The 15,880-nt window shown below is 38.7% G+C and overlaps 1 protein-coding gene across 2 annotated transcripts in view; it reads left to right on the top strand.

Moving 5' to 3' along the window:
* ankrd11 (ankyrin repeat domain 11) overlaps nucleotides 1–15,880 on the top strand; it is a 152,201-nt gene that overhangs the window by 26,896 nt on the left and 109,425 nt on the right. The gene's annotated exons all lie outside the window — the stretch shown is intronic.

The following is a 15,880-nucleotide window of genomic DNA, read 5'->3' as shown; positions in this document are numbered from 1 at the left end:
ATTAGAATGGCCTTTCATGACCATACATAAAATATATATTTATATATGGCATTACCTCACTTAATGGTGTTATTAACTTGAGTGGAGATATGAGCTCTGCTTGATTCATTGCTTTGCACCAGCACTTTCTAAGACGACTGCACTAGAATGAATAGAGTAATAACCCTGCGAACACAATGGCGATCTAGCGTTCAGACCTTGGATTGCTTCTGCACAGGAAGAATGTACAGTCATTGTGTACAATTGCCATGGCGACAGTTAAGCAGAGCCTGCACCAGGACCGTCGTAAGGATGTGCTGTTGAAATGTCGGCTGTATGTGAGCTTGCTTTTCTATTAAATCGGTGCCACGTAAATAGTCAGTCAGCATGCGGTTTTTACACGACAGAAAGCATCGCAGATAAATCACGAGATGATGCTTGTTATCAGGTTTGAATTTCTAGGAATGTGGGAGTTTTTTTTCCTCTGGTCCAGAGAAACGGTTGCCTTGACAACAGGATCGTGTTTGAGCCAAGCATGCAGAAACTGTGTCAGGAATGGTGCGGATTCTCAATTCGCTGAGCCGCCTCTTCTGCAGTTTTGTCTTCTCACGCATTTCAATGTTTCATCCATGCACTCTTCATGGATCATTATAAGTGATTCTTTGCCTCTTCAGTTTTGTCATTTCTCTTCTGGTAGATTGGCACGTTTGCAGCAGTGTAGGCTGAGCTGTGTGTGTGTGTGTGTGTGCCAGATGGACTAATCTGATCATGTTGGGCCGTTCCCTTCCCCCCCCTCACTGAGCTTGACCATATCAAAAACCATGTCTTACGCCACACTAACTCTCCTGTGTTTGTGTGCGGCTATTCGTGTTTATTTGGCTGGCGGGTTCGAGTTGAATGATGCCAACATTTCTGTATTAAATATATACATGCATGTGTTTGTTTATATTTATATATATATACAAAATAATTACACACCAGGGATGCGCTAATATGAACATTTTGGGCCGTTAACAGATCATTTTTAATATTCGAAAGCCTATAACCGATACATTGGCCAATAAATCTAAATAGTTGAATGATTCCAGCATTTCTGTAGTAGATACAAGTTAAATTCTACCAATTTAAGTACACATTTACACTGCAGGGTCAATATATTTACTTTGTTTTCCTGGACTACATTTTTTTTGGTTGTCCGATTGGGCACGTGGTTCTGATTTTTACTTGCCCTACCAAGTTTTTCTCAGTCCCCACAGTTGTTTGTGTCATTTTTGACCATTCACTGCATCCGAAATGCTTCTCTGCTGTATAGTATTTAAAAAACAGTAGGTGAAATGTACCCGGATGACCTACTACTCCCGGCGAGAGTCTGAAGTGAGCATACGATGGACACTTTGAGGATTTATGAATGGCAGTGAAGCGACACAGCTAACGCTAGGAGATCACATGATGATGTCACCATGGCAGATGTTGTTTGTCATTCATATGTTACATTCATACTATATAGAACATAGGTTTGGTGAAGTTGTGACGCAAGTGCAAATTCAAATGTTGGACCTTCTCCAATTTCCCACAGCTCATGTTGTCTGGAGTTTTTTGTTTACTGAAACTTCGTGGAAAGATATTTTTTTATGTGTTTCATCATCAGAATAAACCCCCCCCATTAAATTACAGTACAACCCACTGAGGAGATGTATGTCCATCCCTCACAGCCTCACTTTCATTCCCGTTAAAAATCAAAGATTTAAGATTTCTTAAAAGAAGGTTGTGAAAAGCTCCGAGATCACTTTAGATTTTCCACAGCTCATGTTGTCTGGAGTTTGTCTACTTTTGTCTGCTAGGCTAATTCATCAGCAGAATAATAAAACCCCCCATTAAATTACAGTACAACCCACTGAGGAGATGTATGTCCATCCCTCACAGCCTCACTTTCATTCCCGTTAAAAATCAAAGATTTAAGACCCAGTAAAGTAACAGTAAACTAAACGCATGTAACCAAGGGTGGGTGATATGATCCAAATCTCACATGACACACATGAGATTTAATGATAATGCTATTATTCAGACGTTATTCAGTTGAGAACAGTGACTGATTTTCTTTTTGTTGTTGTTGTTTGATTACTATTAAGAACAGACAGCAGCAAGTATATGAAGATCTAATGCATGGATCCAATATATTGATGCAAATTTAACCCCCACCCAAAATGTTTACATTCACGTATGATATAACCGACTGTGCTTGTGTAACATTTTGTGTGCATTTGACAGTTCAAGGACAATAAGTCACATTTGCACTGTGTGACAGGCAGCTTTCTTTGACAGAAGTCGTATGTCAGAATACCATGGAGTTATCTTATTTTTGTACTTGAACCATTTAAAATCGCTTGAACGAGTTGAACTGGCAAGACTAATAAACACATGATACATTTTTGTGAATACTAGCCAGAGATGCTCACAAGACTCTGAGCTAGAGTCCAAGTCAAGTCTCAAGTCTCTGAGCAAGAAAATATTGCAAAATTTATAAGCAATAACACAATTTTTTTCACTTACAGAGCACACCCATGTAATGTGCACTGCCTATGCAACTAATCATAGCTTATAAACTACTGGAAGTCAAACACATCCCAGACTCTCAAACCAGTGTAACGTTATAACTAAATGAAACTGTAACGTTACATGATCAACAATAATCCTGTAACCTGTTTGCAGACAACATTAATAATTAACCATCACGTAAATGATTACGTTAAATGACCACCACAAGTTTGGCAATTAAACAAACGCTCATTTATATTTCATAAGGAAGACAGTCGGAGTTTACCTCCCGTAACGTTGGGTCGTAGCTAAAGCAAGAAGCAAGCTAACGGTAGATGGTCAGTGCTGAGCTAAACATGTTTACTGACCTATCAGGGTGCGCTTTCAGATGCCTGATAAACTTAGATGTGGTTGAGCCAGAATCTTTTATCTTGATTCCGCATATTTTGCATTGAGCGCTTCTTTTGTTTGAAGTTTTTAAACCAAAAGCTTACGATGAATGGCACAGCAGCGGCCGGTGCAGTCGACATGTTTGTTGTCCTCTGGCCGCGCGCAGCAGATACATAGTACGTCACGTGTTGCGTAGGCAGGTTATAGGTAACGGAGGGAGGGGAATAACAGCAAGAGCTCATCAGACGTTTCCTAAAAATAAACATTGTTCACGAGTCCCGCAGCTCGAGTCTGAAGTCTCTCGAGGACGAGTCTCAAGTCAAGTCTGAAGTCACTGTGTGAGTCCGAGTCTCAAACTCGAGTCCCCATCTCTGATACTAGCACTACTAACCTGATCAGTGACAATTCCATAAAAAAAAAAGACATCTTTCATGCCCTGCATTCACTCAAAGTGACTCTTTGCATTAATAACTTTCCAAGGTGGTCATTTTGACCAAAAATCGAATTGGATTCTCCATGCATATGCCACACGAGTGTTCAAAAGATTCTGCCTAAAGCCAAGTCACAACCGCTTAACATCCCATAGTCTATAGTGGTACACCTAATGGTCCTGTGCCGGTGGATGGAGATGGAGTGGGTCCTACAGAAGCCAACCTGATCAATAATGTAGATGTCATTGAGGAGGAGCGGAGATCAGTTTTGCTACTTTATTGTGGCTCTTCTTCAGTCTCTGGCTCTTCCTCTTGCTGCTCAGGAGAGTGTCGGGTTCCTCTGCGGTGCTTGGGACAGATAGGATGGCTGAACTTAATTTGCCTTGCTAAGTTATTGCAATAAACTGCTGTTGCTGATACTTGATGCCGGACTTTGCTTGCGTCATTATGAGCTATGTCGGCTTTCACACACAGATTCGAGACGCTAGAGAAACCTCATGCGAGGGGTGTGATGATGAGGGCTCTCGATATTAAAAGGTGACGATGTTTCTCGTAGAGGTGAAAAGCTCTCGTGATGTCGGAGTTGAGTTTGTGGCAAAACCTTTACAGTGCGTGCATTATATTTTGCTCTGTCTTTTACTGCATATGATAATGAAATAAATGTTTTCATTTACATCCGGTTAACAAACTCATTTCTCCAGATTTGTAATGGAAATCATTTTATAAATCTACGACAACACAGGAAATCACAGTTTCTAAATACGCAGATCGTCTTCAAAATAAAAGTTGAAGTTTGCATGTTTTGATGTCCACATGTTCTTATTCAAGAAATTACAGTGGCTGTAGCATTTCTGTTGTAAAGTGGCCACATATTAAGTGGATATTTTAATTAAATGTTCTTTGGCCAATATTAAACAAGGATTTTATCATTCTGTAAAGTGTAATTATTATTATATATGTATTTAAGTTTTTTTTAAAGACTATTGTTCACTTACGTCTATTTTTATTGCCACAAAAAATATCCGATTAATCATTAAAATAATGTACAGATTACTTGATTACCAAAATAATCGTTAGTCACAGTTCTAGATTAGTTAAAACATTTCAAAATGCGCCTGCATTGCTTTGCATTTTGTGTCATTCATCCTATTTTTCAAGTCATTAGGCCTATTGCATCATTGAATACTTGAAGGTGTCCCAGACGTCATTGATTGGGTAAAATGTGTACAGGCAATTCTACTAAATGCAATTAGCATATTTTTCAGAGATGTCAAAGTTGCTTTGGGGTCAGTTTGACTCCAGACATTATACAGTCAAAAAACAATCAAATCAAACCAACATTTATTCAGACCAAGCGGCAACCTCTCCGTCTCTCTCTCTTGAAACCAACTCGGAAGTGAGTTAAACTGCAATTCGTTGACTGGCCGCTTGAGGCTGGTGTCAAAAGTGAGTCAAATCTGTATCTCCCCCATGTTAAAATGGCCATTTTTACAGCAGAAAAAAACGTGTTTACAGCCTGGTGTCTGTATGTGGCTTTGGTCGATACAGCTAATTGTGCCCTTCATGACGACTGTGAGGGTGGTGAATATTTTTTTTTTATAACTCATCCGTTTAAATTATATTAAGCCTTAAAATTTCTGCATAATTAAGGGTGTCCACTTTTGAGTGACAGGTGGATTCCCGCTGCTGTGGTCATTAGTCATCATTAGCCGTTTGTCTGCTGTCTGTTAGCCGTCATGTTACCTCAGCTCATTGCCTGACTGTAAAAATAAATCAACCCGGGAGTGACGCGCTGCCAAGATGGCGACGGTCGGCCACGCCCACTTTAGGCTTCAAAAACGGTCTTCAGAAACCTACGGGTGACGTCACGGACACTACGTCCATATCTTTTTACAGTCTATGATTCAGACACATTCAACGTTTCTCACATTTATCACAGTTTATTCGCTATAGTTTAGAAAATGGTAATAAAATATGACAAGAATCAGTTTTTGTCCATCCTTCTGTTAGACTGTCTCACACATGAATTATGTTGAATATCTGTCAGCTGTTAAATTTAACTACACTATTAGATAATACCAGTTTAGCTCAACCAATTACCAAGCAATGCTTCATTTTGTTGTGTAAAAAGGTGCATTAGCAATTAAAGAAAAAACGGTAAATTCAGGTCAAAGTGTCTGAATAATTTTTGGTCCAAATTTTTATACATTTTACTGGGAGTCACTGTATGAAGAATTTTTGGGTTTAATATGTCTTTATTTACTTTATTTTGCTATCCTCACTTACATAAGTGAACTGCAGTGTCCTGCACACACTAGTAAAAAAAAAAAACATCAAAAATGATATCTGGTGTCTGAATAATTTTTGGTTTGCCTGTATATTCAGCTCCCGGTTTCCCGGTGTGCAAACCCAGCTTGTGTCTCTTCACATCTTCAGTGTGTCCACTACTGTCCACAGATTCCCCAGTGATTATGTGTGCGTTCTGCTTTGTCTTCAGCATTCAGACAGGGCTTCATGGCCGCAGTCAGACATGTAGTGAGATAAGAGAGGCAGTGTTATCTGACAAGAGAGGCACTTTGTGGCAAAGGGCGGGCGGACGGGCGGGGGGGAAGGGAGCTCCCGCGGCCTGATTTCCCACATAAATGGAGCTGACTGAATTGTGGAAATAATGGCTCTTCCTGTAATCCGATGCCCTGGGGAACGGCACAGAGAGAACGGGCCACAAACAGGAGAGAGGTGGGATAAAGGATGGCTGTGCCCTCAGGCTTGCATTAAAGCATTCGTCTCCTCCTTAATCCCACAATGCCCATTGCCCCATATAGGTCTACATGCTCACAAAAGCCACAGGCATGGACCAAAACAACAACCTGGACCCCAACCACCAATGCAGCTGCACATATAAAACCACTCCCTTCTTATCTAGTTCTCTGCCTATGTGTGGTTTCAGTTGTTGATGTGTCACAATATATCGCAATACAAAAATGCAACTATGTATCGTGGATAGGCTAGTTCACCCAAAATGAAAATTACTGTGTGAGGGGAAAAAAATTCACGTTTTCAGAGATTTAGTGTCAGTAATACATTAAACTACTATATATAATGTTGAATATAATGTATAATAATGCAATGGGGGAATATTTGTGGGTCCTGATAATGCCAATATCTTGTTACCAGTACAAAGTGACAACATTATATTAAATATATCTAGTCAGTGACAGAGATCAAGCATATTCGTCTAAAATAATCCTGTATTTTCAGCTTCAGAATCATGAATATTGTTATTCTGGTGTCTCTATTGTCCTGTGCTTTGGGTTTCAGCACCACGTCCAAGACTATTCATTTACACACACAATGTAATACCAAATTTAATCATGTGTGAACCTTTTATCGTATGTCTTGGAGTATCGCAATAATATCGTATCGTGAGTTCAGTATCGTGACATGTGTCGAGTCGTGACATGAGGGCATCGCTACACCCCTGGTTGTTTATGATCCTTGCATGCAATGCTTGCGGTTGAAGTGCTTTAAATGTAACGTGATGTGGGGACAGTTTTCGTCCTTTTCTCAAGAGACATTTCATCTCCAAAAGCACATCAAACATGCATTGTGGCTTTGAGTGCAGGAAATGCGTTCTCTGTAGAGCTGCTGACTGCATGTGGGAATGGTTTTGGTGATCTTGAGCTTGATTGCTGTCGAAAGCATGTTGGCAGGCATGTTTCCGTGTGTTTATCTGGTCAGATGTGTGCTTTGAGGCCTTCTGGCAGCCATTTCCATCAGATCTACCAACGGACTAGACCACCTCAGATTTAACAGTGGTTTCTTGCACTGCATTTTCCCCCCTCTGTGGGTGAATGTCACGTGCCAGGCTCATATTTCTGTCTGCTTAACTGAATAAATGACGCTAACTAACCGCATGTATTATCTTATTACTGCCATATGTACATTTGACATTCATCTCTGGCTGATTACAGAATGCTAACTTTTAAACAAGCACTTTCTGTAAAGCTGCTTTGAAACAGTATATATTGTTAAAAAAGGTCTAGATACAAATAAACTTGAATTCAATTGAATATACAGGATTGAGGTTGTTGTTTGCAGGAACTGTTGGGTGCACGGGTTAGAAGTAGGAGCGTAACGATACATCGTTATATCGAGATATAAACATCTGACAATGTATCGTTGATGTAAACCATGTGACTCGCCATACAGAGTTAGTTTTATCCAAGGCTCAGCTTACTGTATTTATAAAGTATAATTCACCCAAACATTTAAATTCTGTCATCATATACTCACCCTCATGTCGTTTCACACCTATGAGATTTTCCGAACACAAATGGAGATATTTTTATGAAATCGGAGAGATTTCTGTCCCTCAATTTAAAGTCAAAACTTAAAATTCATGTCATAAAGGCTTCGTAAAAATAATAAATCGAGTGGTCTGTTCCAAATCCAAGTCTTCTGAAGAGACACGATGCCTTTTTATGATTTACAACACGCATACTGTATTAAACACGGACATTCAAATGCTTGTGTGACGTGTGAAAACAACACGAGAGGGAGAAAATGACTAGAGAATTAAATATATATTTTAATCATGTAAGTGCATTAATCTGCACGGGTGGCGTGTCTAAAAGAGATTTAACGAATGCCTGCATTGAAACCGTGAGTGTTCTGCGTAAGAAAAAAATTAACGTTTACAGAGTTTCAGTGACATTACATTAAACTACTATATTTAAAGTTGTATATAGTGTATAATAATGCAATGGGGCAATATTTGTGGGTCCTGATAATGGCAAATGTCTGATTTTACCAGTAAAAAAATTTACTTACATTATTTATAGGCTATGCATAGTGTTTAATATCTGTATTTTCAGGTTCAGAATCATGAATATTTTTATACTGTCCATCTTTTTAATTTTAAACTTTCCAAAGTCTAATTTCATGTTAAAACCCCTAGGCTAGGCAAGTGTTAAATTACATACAGAAGGTTCAATTAATTGTTTAATTATTGGAAATTGTTAATGGTTTGGAAATAAATGTTATTCGACTTTCAGTTTAATTTTTGAATTTCAGTTTCATTTTTTTAAATTTGATTCAAAATATGGTGATTGTTATTGTGAGCTGAGTGTATCGTTACACCCCTACTGAGAAGTGATGCTTGGGAATATCATCTGAACCCAGTTTTATTGAATTGAATGGTCTGCAATTTATTTGTAATAGTCAGTTTTGCCCTAAACTGATCAGAGTCCTTCAAGCATAAGCTATTGCTGGTTAGTTTGTTTTGAGGAGATCTTCAGTTTCTTATTAGGATACTAATTGTTGTTTGAATGAGTGTGCTAGACTCTTTCCATGCGTCTTGAGGTTACAACCTTTATATAAGTTACTATAAACGTTAGAAAAGGAGGAATGTTTTCTTTGTTTTTCACGAGACGTTGTGACTTCCTACTTTTTTCCATACATTAGGGAGTGGAAATGGCTAACAAGTCATTAAGTGCTTCTCTGCCGCCATCTACTGGTTTTAATGTCTTTTCATGTCTTTTTTAAATAAGTGTTTGTTTGCCACAAAGTTTTAGTTTTCCTTCATCTTTAAACTTTTAGTTTTACAAATAACATTAAAATTGGATCATACTTACAGCTTTAAAGTGCTGGAAAAAGTGAATTTCACTCTTAAAAGGTTGTACGAAGAAAAAAACACAAACTATTTCTGCCACAATACCATGGTTACAGTTAGCATTGCTATATTAAATCCATGTTGAATGTTGGTTATTTTTGGATTGAGAGTCCTTTATAACTTGTTCGTTCATGCAAATGTTGCTGTTTGATCTGATATCTGTGGTTTACAACAGAATTCTGTGCTATATTTGAGCGCTTCCCACTAGATCTCGCTGTGATGTTATTAATACTGCGGCTCATTTAAATGCTTTCTCACTGGATCTCCCAGTGCTGTGTAGTAACGGCGTCATGTGATCAAAGATGGGCCCGCAAGTAAACCTATTCTGAGCTAGCGCTGCACTGTCTAGTATTTCTCCAAGCTCATAAACTGAGTAGCGCCGTTTCGTTTCGTTCGACATTTGATGTTTCTAATATGCAACAGAAATGGCGGCTCTTATCAGTTGGGCAACATGGAGGTAGCACCAGTGTGACCTCTAACACAATTTAGCAGGAAAGCCCTGTGCCATGAAACTTACTTTACCTCCAAACTGGGCCCAGTCCAAAAAAGATTAAATGAAGTGAAGCTGCAAAAACGGCAGTAACTCCGTGGTCTCCCGATCTTCTGCTGGTTCCTGGTTGTGTGGCTTCTCCCGTTCTGCAAAAGATCCCAATGTTAACAAGCAAATGGATACAGTTTTATTTTTACCAAAGTAACTTTTTAAACTTTTTTTTATGCCATATTTCAGCTTTATGAACGTGTAATCACTGAGTAATTCAGGCTTTGCTAAGAAACTGTAATTCTAAGGGCTTGAGCCTTTAAAAAAAAGCCAAATTATGAATGTTTTTGTAAACATTGTAAGTGGACTACAGGGAAAATGAAATAAAATGTTTATTAAACACTGCTTAAAGATCTGAAGGCAAAATGCTGTTAGTTTTATAAATCAAGTCTTTTTAGTGTGGACTTGATTTTATCCGTCATAAATCGGTTGGATTGTGAAAAGTGCCCGTTCAGTTCCTGAATGAGAGTTTGCTGAAACATTGGAGAAGCGGCGGTTCTGGGTTTTCTCCGCATGAAATCAAACTTGAGCCCATTTACTTTTAGTGCACATTACTAGCCTTGTGGTGAACAATTAATAAATGGCAGTTAATCCACAGAAAACAAACTACTTCTGGTTCATCCTAATAAAAAAAATACAAAAAATCTTTATTTTGACGATTGATTGTGAGCATCTTTGGAATAACATTCACATATGGAAATGTTCAAGAGGGACCATTTTTTATTTAATGTTGCCTTTAAATGAGTCTCTTTTCTGTTAACAATGTTGAGCATGCTTGGCTGTGCTTCTGCATATTTTTACCCTGTATGTGTTGAACCAGTTGACTTTAACAGGGTCTGCTTGTTTTGCCTGTTTTTTGGTTGTTCATCAAAGCCCGATGGTCAGGATGTGGCAAGCTAGGCTGGTCCGTCCTCTGCAGGAACGTTTCTTTCCTTTGTGAAAGCATTGTGAAATCATCCTCTTTCGTCCGCACACATAAACAGCCCATTTGACTGGTGATTTTTAAAGGGCTTTAAAAGCTCTCCTTAGGCCTCGAGTTTCCTTTTAGGGTCAACAAAGCAAGACTCTGAGCCGGACAGGAGAGAACAAGAGAGACTGATTCACCAAATAAACCCAGTAAACTGGTCTGGGAGACTTAATCTTCTGTACCAGCTGTTCTTAGGGCCCTATGATTTCCGTGATGCGGAAAACGCGGACGGAATCACGGAATTTACACATGAAAACGGAATTCTCTTATACGCACGGAATCGCCCGGAATTTGCATATATTTTGTTGACATATTAAATAAACTTTTTTTTATTATTATTTAAAGGTCTCTACCTAAACCCAGAGCCATAAAGAGAGACATCCGTCAATACAGTTAATATATACAGGGATGCAAACAGCGCGCTTTTCAGCATGCGCGCACGCGTGAACCACTAGTGTTTCTTCTTGCTGCGTATCTTTTACCGTCTCCGTGGCCTGATTGTAGGTAACTAGCACGTCAAGGGGCCGTTCTAATGTTGTGTCTTTTGCGCGCTCAAGTCCGTTATTTCAAATGTAGGCGCGCGGCAAGCGCGCTCATAATTGAAGCGACGCGCTCATTTTTTCCAAGCGCAGCGAGATGAAAACACCTCAACTTTTAAGAATGTCGCAAGCGCACCGCATTTCATGTGACAAGAACCAACGTATCAACTTCACCCTTTCCGTTACAACATTGAAAGCTCAGTCAACATAAAGGATGGGGGTGCACCACAAACACTAGGTGTTTTTCTCTTCTCCGTAAATAAATCTTGTAGCAGAGCTACAGCAAGAGTTTTTCGGTGGTGGAAATCTATTAGCTACTTAAACTTCTTTGTTGTTGTGGAGAGTGCAGTGCATGGTTGGATAACAACGACAGACGCCACGGGAAAATCGGACCGAATTTTACTATTAATAATTAAAGATAAGCTAATATGCATTGTATTTGTAGCCTAAATGTCAGTAATTTATCTTTTTTGACTCATTCTTTTTATAAAAATGATTTAAAGGCTTAAATATGTGAGGTTTATATTTTTATAAAGCATTCTTTGTGAAAAATGATTTAAAGGCTAATTTAATCTTTCATTTAATATTCATCAATCCTACCCTGTAATTGTTACCTTCATGTTACTGTTATTTTTGGCCAGAGATTTGTTGAAGGTTTGGCTGAATTTTGGAGAATTTTGAATGTGCTTTGCTGAATATATTAACAATTTAAATAAAAAAGCTGAATTGTGAGTTTGTGTAACTGAATTTTTAAAGGTCAATACAGCTTAGAAGTGAAAAGAAAACAAGCAAATCCGAAAAATCCGAAAGGGCTAAAAATAAATCCGATAAAACGGAATTTGAAAAAAAATAAAACGGAATTTGAGAAAAAATAAAACGGATTTCATAGGGCCCTATGTTCTCAAACTGGTTTTGACAAACACTTCAGCGACATATCTTGTTTTTTACTGAATGACTTGTGCTTGATGGTGGGTTTAACCATGGACGGTTGAGCAGGCGGCGCAAGCTACTCTTGTTCTCTGTATTCAGAGGATTTTCTTGGTAAGATTACAGTCTCATTTTGAAGCCCCATTAAGAGCGAGTTCTCTCCACTCAGGATTAATCCAATCTGGCACATTCCTGTTGGGAGAATCCTGTCTGGTCCTCCCAGACGCCCCATCTGAGTGAGGACTGCCCTTAATGTGGACTCTCCTGTCCTCATAAGCCCCTTTCACACAGCGCGTTGATCCCGGGAAATTGGCGTAAAATTGCGAGAGTGCCTACTGTGTGAACGCAAACACGTCCCGGGATTGATGCCGGGATGGGAACCTAATAACATGGCCGCCGTAATCAATGCCGTAATGGGTGTGTCGTAGTGATGACGCTGAAGCTGAGATCGTTCGCCAGCTAGTGACACGGTACACAATGCGCTAGTTTATGATCGAATCAGAAAAAAAATGCACAAGCAAACTTAAGACGCTGCTGAAACATTACGTCACATCGATGTCACATGTCTTTACGGGATCTTTACGGGATGTGTGTGAACGCACTCACTGATTCCGGAAAATCTTTGGCAGTGTGAATTAGGGGGGTAGATATTCGAATACATTGCTTGATATTTGATACCCGTTCGAATTTGATTTTTTTCAAAAGTGACAGCCCTAGTGTGAATGAACCAAAATCAAACGACACACATTATCCGTGTATTTTCCTGAATCTCTGTGTGAAAGGGGCTGTAGTGACTGGGACCCAGTGCTCTATTATAGTCAGCTGATCAAATTTTGTATCTTTTGCATAAGATGATAACTTCTTGCCCAGTGTTTTTGGTACAATCATGAATGATACCTCTAATTGTGTGAATTTGTGAGAGCTAGTGTGCTGTTTTTCTAAGGGTGTATTCACACCGGTCTTGTTGGGTTCGAGTGAATCAAACTCAAGTTCGTCGAACTAGCGGACTTTCCTGGTGTGAATACACCCGTAGTGATCTAACTTGCTATTTTTGCCTGGAAGTCAGTGTTTTTTTGTTTCTTTTTTTGTTGTTTAAGGTCTGTGGTTAACAAGCTCAAGATATTTGTGTTTTATTCTACGATGTGACATCAGTCAGACCCCCTTGTGTGTGTATTTTTTTTAAAGCTTTTTCTTGTCTTGAAAAAGGTTGTTTCTGACATTAAATGTCATGATAGTGAACAGAAAAACTCATCTACTCAACTAGTCCTTTTTTACGGTCTCATTGTGTTTTATAATTAATCATGTTCTTGCTAATTATTCTAACTCAGACTTTCTGGGAGAATGTTTTTGACTCATGACTCAAGTTGTCGAAAGCAATAGTGATGGTCATGCAGTAGTGTTGGGCGATATGCTCCATTTTCATATCGTCCAATCGTCAGCCTGTGAGATCGGCGATACACGATATTATAGTGAGGGGGTGGGGCTTACTTATTTGATTATTAACTTGCTTATTTACTCATCAATTTGCTTGTGTTGTTACTTTGTTTTATATATGATAATCTTCTTCTATTTTGCTAGCAAAGGTGGAGTGTGTATTAATAGGCTAAATCAAGTTATTTCCCGGTATAGTGAGGTAAAAAAAGAGCCTAATCATTCTTGTGTCTGACTCGGAATATTTCAACATGTCAGCGGGAAATTTACAGACACACATTATCCTCTCATGCCGACAAATGCAGCATTTTGACTAGGGCTGGGTATCGTTCCAAACTCGGTACCCAGCCCTAATTTTACTTCTGCACAAGATGAGGACACGTTTTAATAATTTCTTTGGTCAAGAAAGAGTCGGAGTCTGCGATATATGTCCTCCTACCAGTGCTCTCTCTGTCTGGATGCACTTCACATTTGCGCACCGCACTTCAATAAGCCCAAATAACATTAATGTGTTATAAATGCCGGGCAAAAATCTACAAGTCGATTGGTTATACTTAAACTTATGACTTGACTCTGATAAAGGAAAACGGGTTAATGCGTTTACATGACCACATGCATCGTCAGTTTATTCAGCATAATCGAGTCGATAACGTGCATGTAAACGCGCTCGTTCCCTGAAAGTGAAAGTTCTCTCAGAGACGACGGTGGATATAACGGTATAGCAACTGTCTTAATTTACTGACTTAATATTTCTCTTGTGGTCTTACATTATTGACTGAAAAAATTTGAAGAATATTTCTTGTTAAACTTCTTTCTTTTGATTTTCACAGACGGCAGAGTTGTGCTGCGTTCGTGAACTAAAGACTTTTATGTCATATATAATTTTTTGGACATTATTATCATTAATATTTTTTAATTGTATTGTTTTTAATGTTATTAGTGTCATTTAAATGTTTTGTTAATGTGCTATGGAGACAAAATACTGACGAACAACGATGCCGTCTTCGTCTTGGCTCTGTCTAAGAATGATATGCGTCTGTTAAAACAAGCACTCTTGACAATCTGAGAATGGATCACCTTGCAATTAAATTTTGTTGTGGGATGTAGTTTTTTTAGTCTGTTTTAAAAACATTTTCTTCGAGGAGTCCTCATATACGCACGTGTCGGTAATGTCGCAAGTGTGGTTATATGGTGATGTCGTTATGAATTTAGGCAAGGCAAATTAATTGTAGTTCCTAATTAATTTAATAACAGTACTAGCTTCATAATAATAATAATAATAATGATTTAATACATTAATGGGAAAACGAGCCAATTATCGTATTGATATCGTCAAAAGCATCTGCCAGCAGCGATATCTCTGACTATCGTCGATACACGATACTATCGTCTATCGGCACAACCCTATCGTGCAGCCGTGGTGTGGTTCGTTTATAGCCTACATTTAGCTTTGTACTTCTGTGTTTAGACTTTACATTAATAAATGTTGTTCCTTTGTGAAGATTATAATGAACAAAAACATGAAAGAAGCTTTTGTTGGTCAAAGAACTTATTTTCTGCAATAATCCAAAAGCCAGTCAAATAATCCTGTTGGGTTTGTGTTGAGGGAACCAGGGTGATGCTAACTTCTGAGTTATATCAGACCAATAGGAGAAGTGGTGAAAGAAACGCCACCGATACCAGTAAGCTCAACTATATTTTGTGCATCACTATGGGGCATTTATTTTGACTGAGCTTTAGATTTTTTTTTTTTCAACTTTTGTGTTTGTCTCATAATATTAAGCTTTCCCAGTCCGTTATGGGATACAGCTGACTGATAATGGTACAGTAGACATTGCTGTCAGGCCTTGAATACCACTCTCTTGTTGCAGCTGTTAGCATGTAACGTGTGGGATTGGGTGACAGCATCGTAGCAATGTGTCCATTGTATCCCAGCACACACCAACTGTCCCCCGAAATCGTGATAAACCAATTCCCCATAAATGCTCTGGACCTCTGACGCCAAAACACAAGGGTGAAACCTCTGTTCTTTTCCTTGTGTGTGTTTGGCTTGATCTGGCGTTTCATGCTCTGAGTTCTGGAATAAATACAGTAAAATAGGGGCGTAACGAAACCCTCATGTCACGACTCGACACATGTCACGATACTGAACTCGCGGTGCGATATTATTGCGATACTCCAAGACATATGATAAAAGGTTAACAAAAGTGTACTGTTGATTTAAAATGCTAAATTTGGTATTACATTGTGTGTGTGTAAATGAATAGTCTTGGACTTGGTGCTGGAAACCCAAAGCACAGGACAATAGAGACACCAGAATAACAATATTCATGATTCTGAAGCTGAAAATACAGGATTATTTTAGATGAATATGCTTGATCTCTGTCACTGACTAGATATATTTAATATAATGTCGGCCACTTTATACTGGTAACAAGATATAGGCATTATCAGGACCCACAAATATTCCCC

The sequence above is a fragment of the Rutilus rutilus genome (genome assembly GCF_951802725.1).
Source record: "Rutilus rutilus genome assembly, chromosome: 3".
Classification (NCBI taxonomy): domain Eukaryota; kingdom Metazoa; phylum Chordata; class Actinopteri; order Cypriniformes; family Leuciscidae; genus Rutilus; species Rutilus rutilus.
Note: the sequence above shows the minus strand (reverse complement) of the source record. Positions and strands in the feature narration are given on the sequence as shown.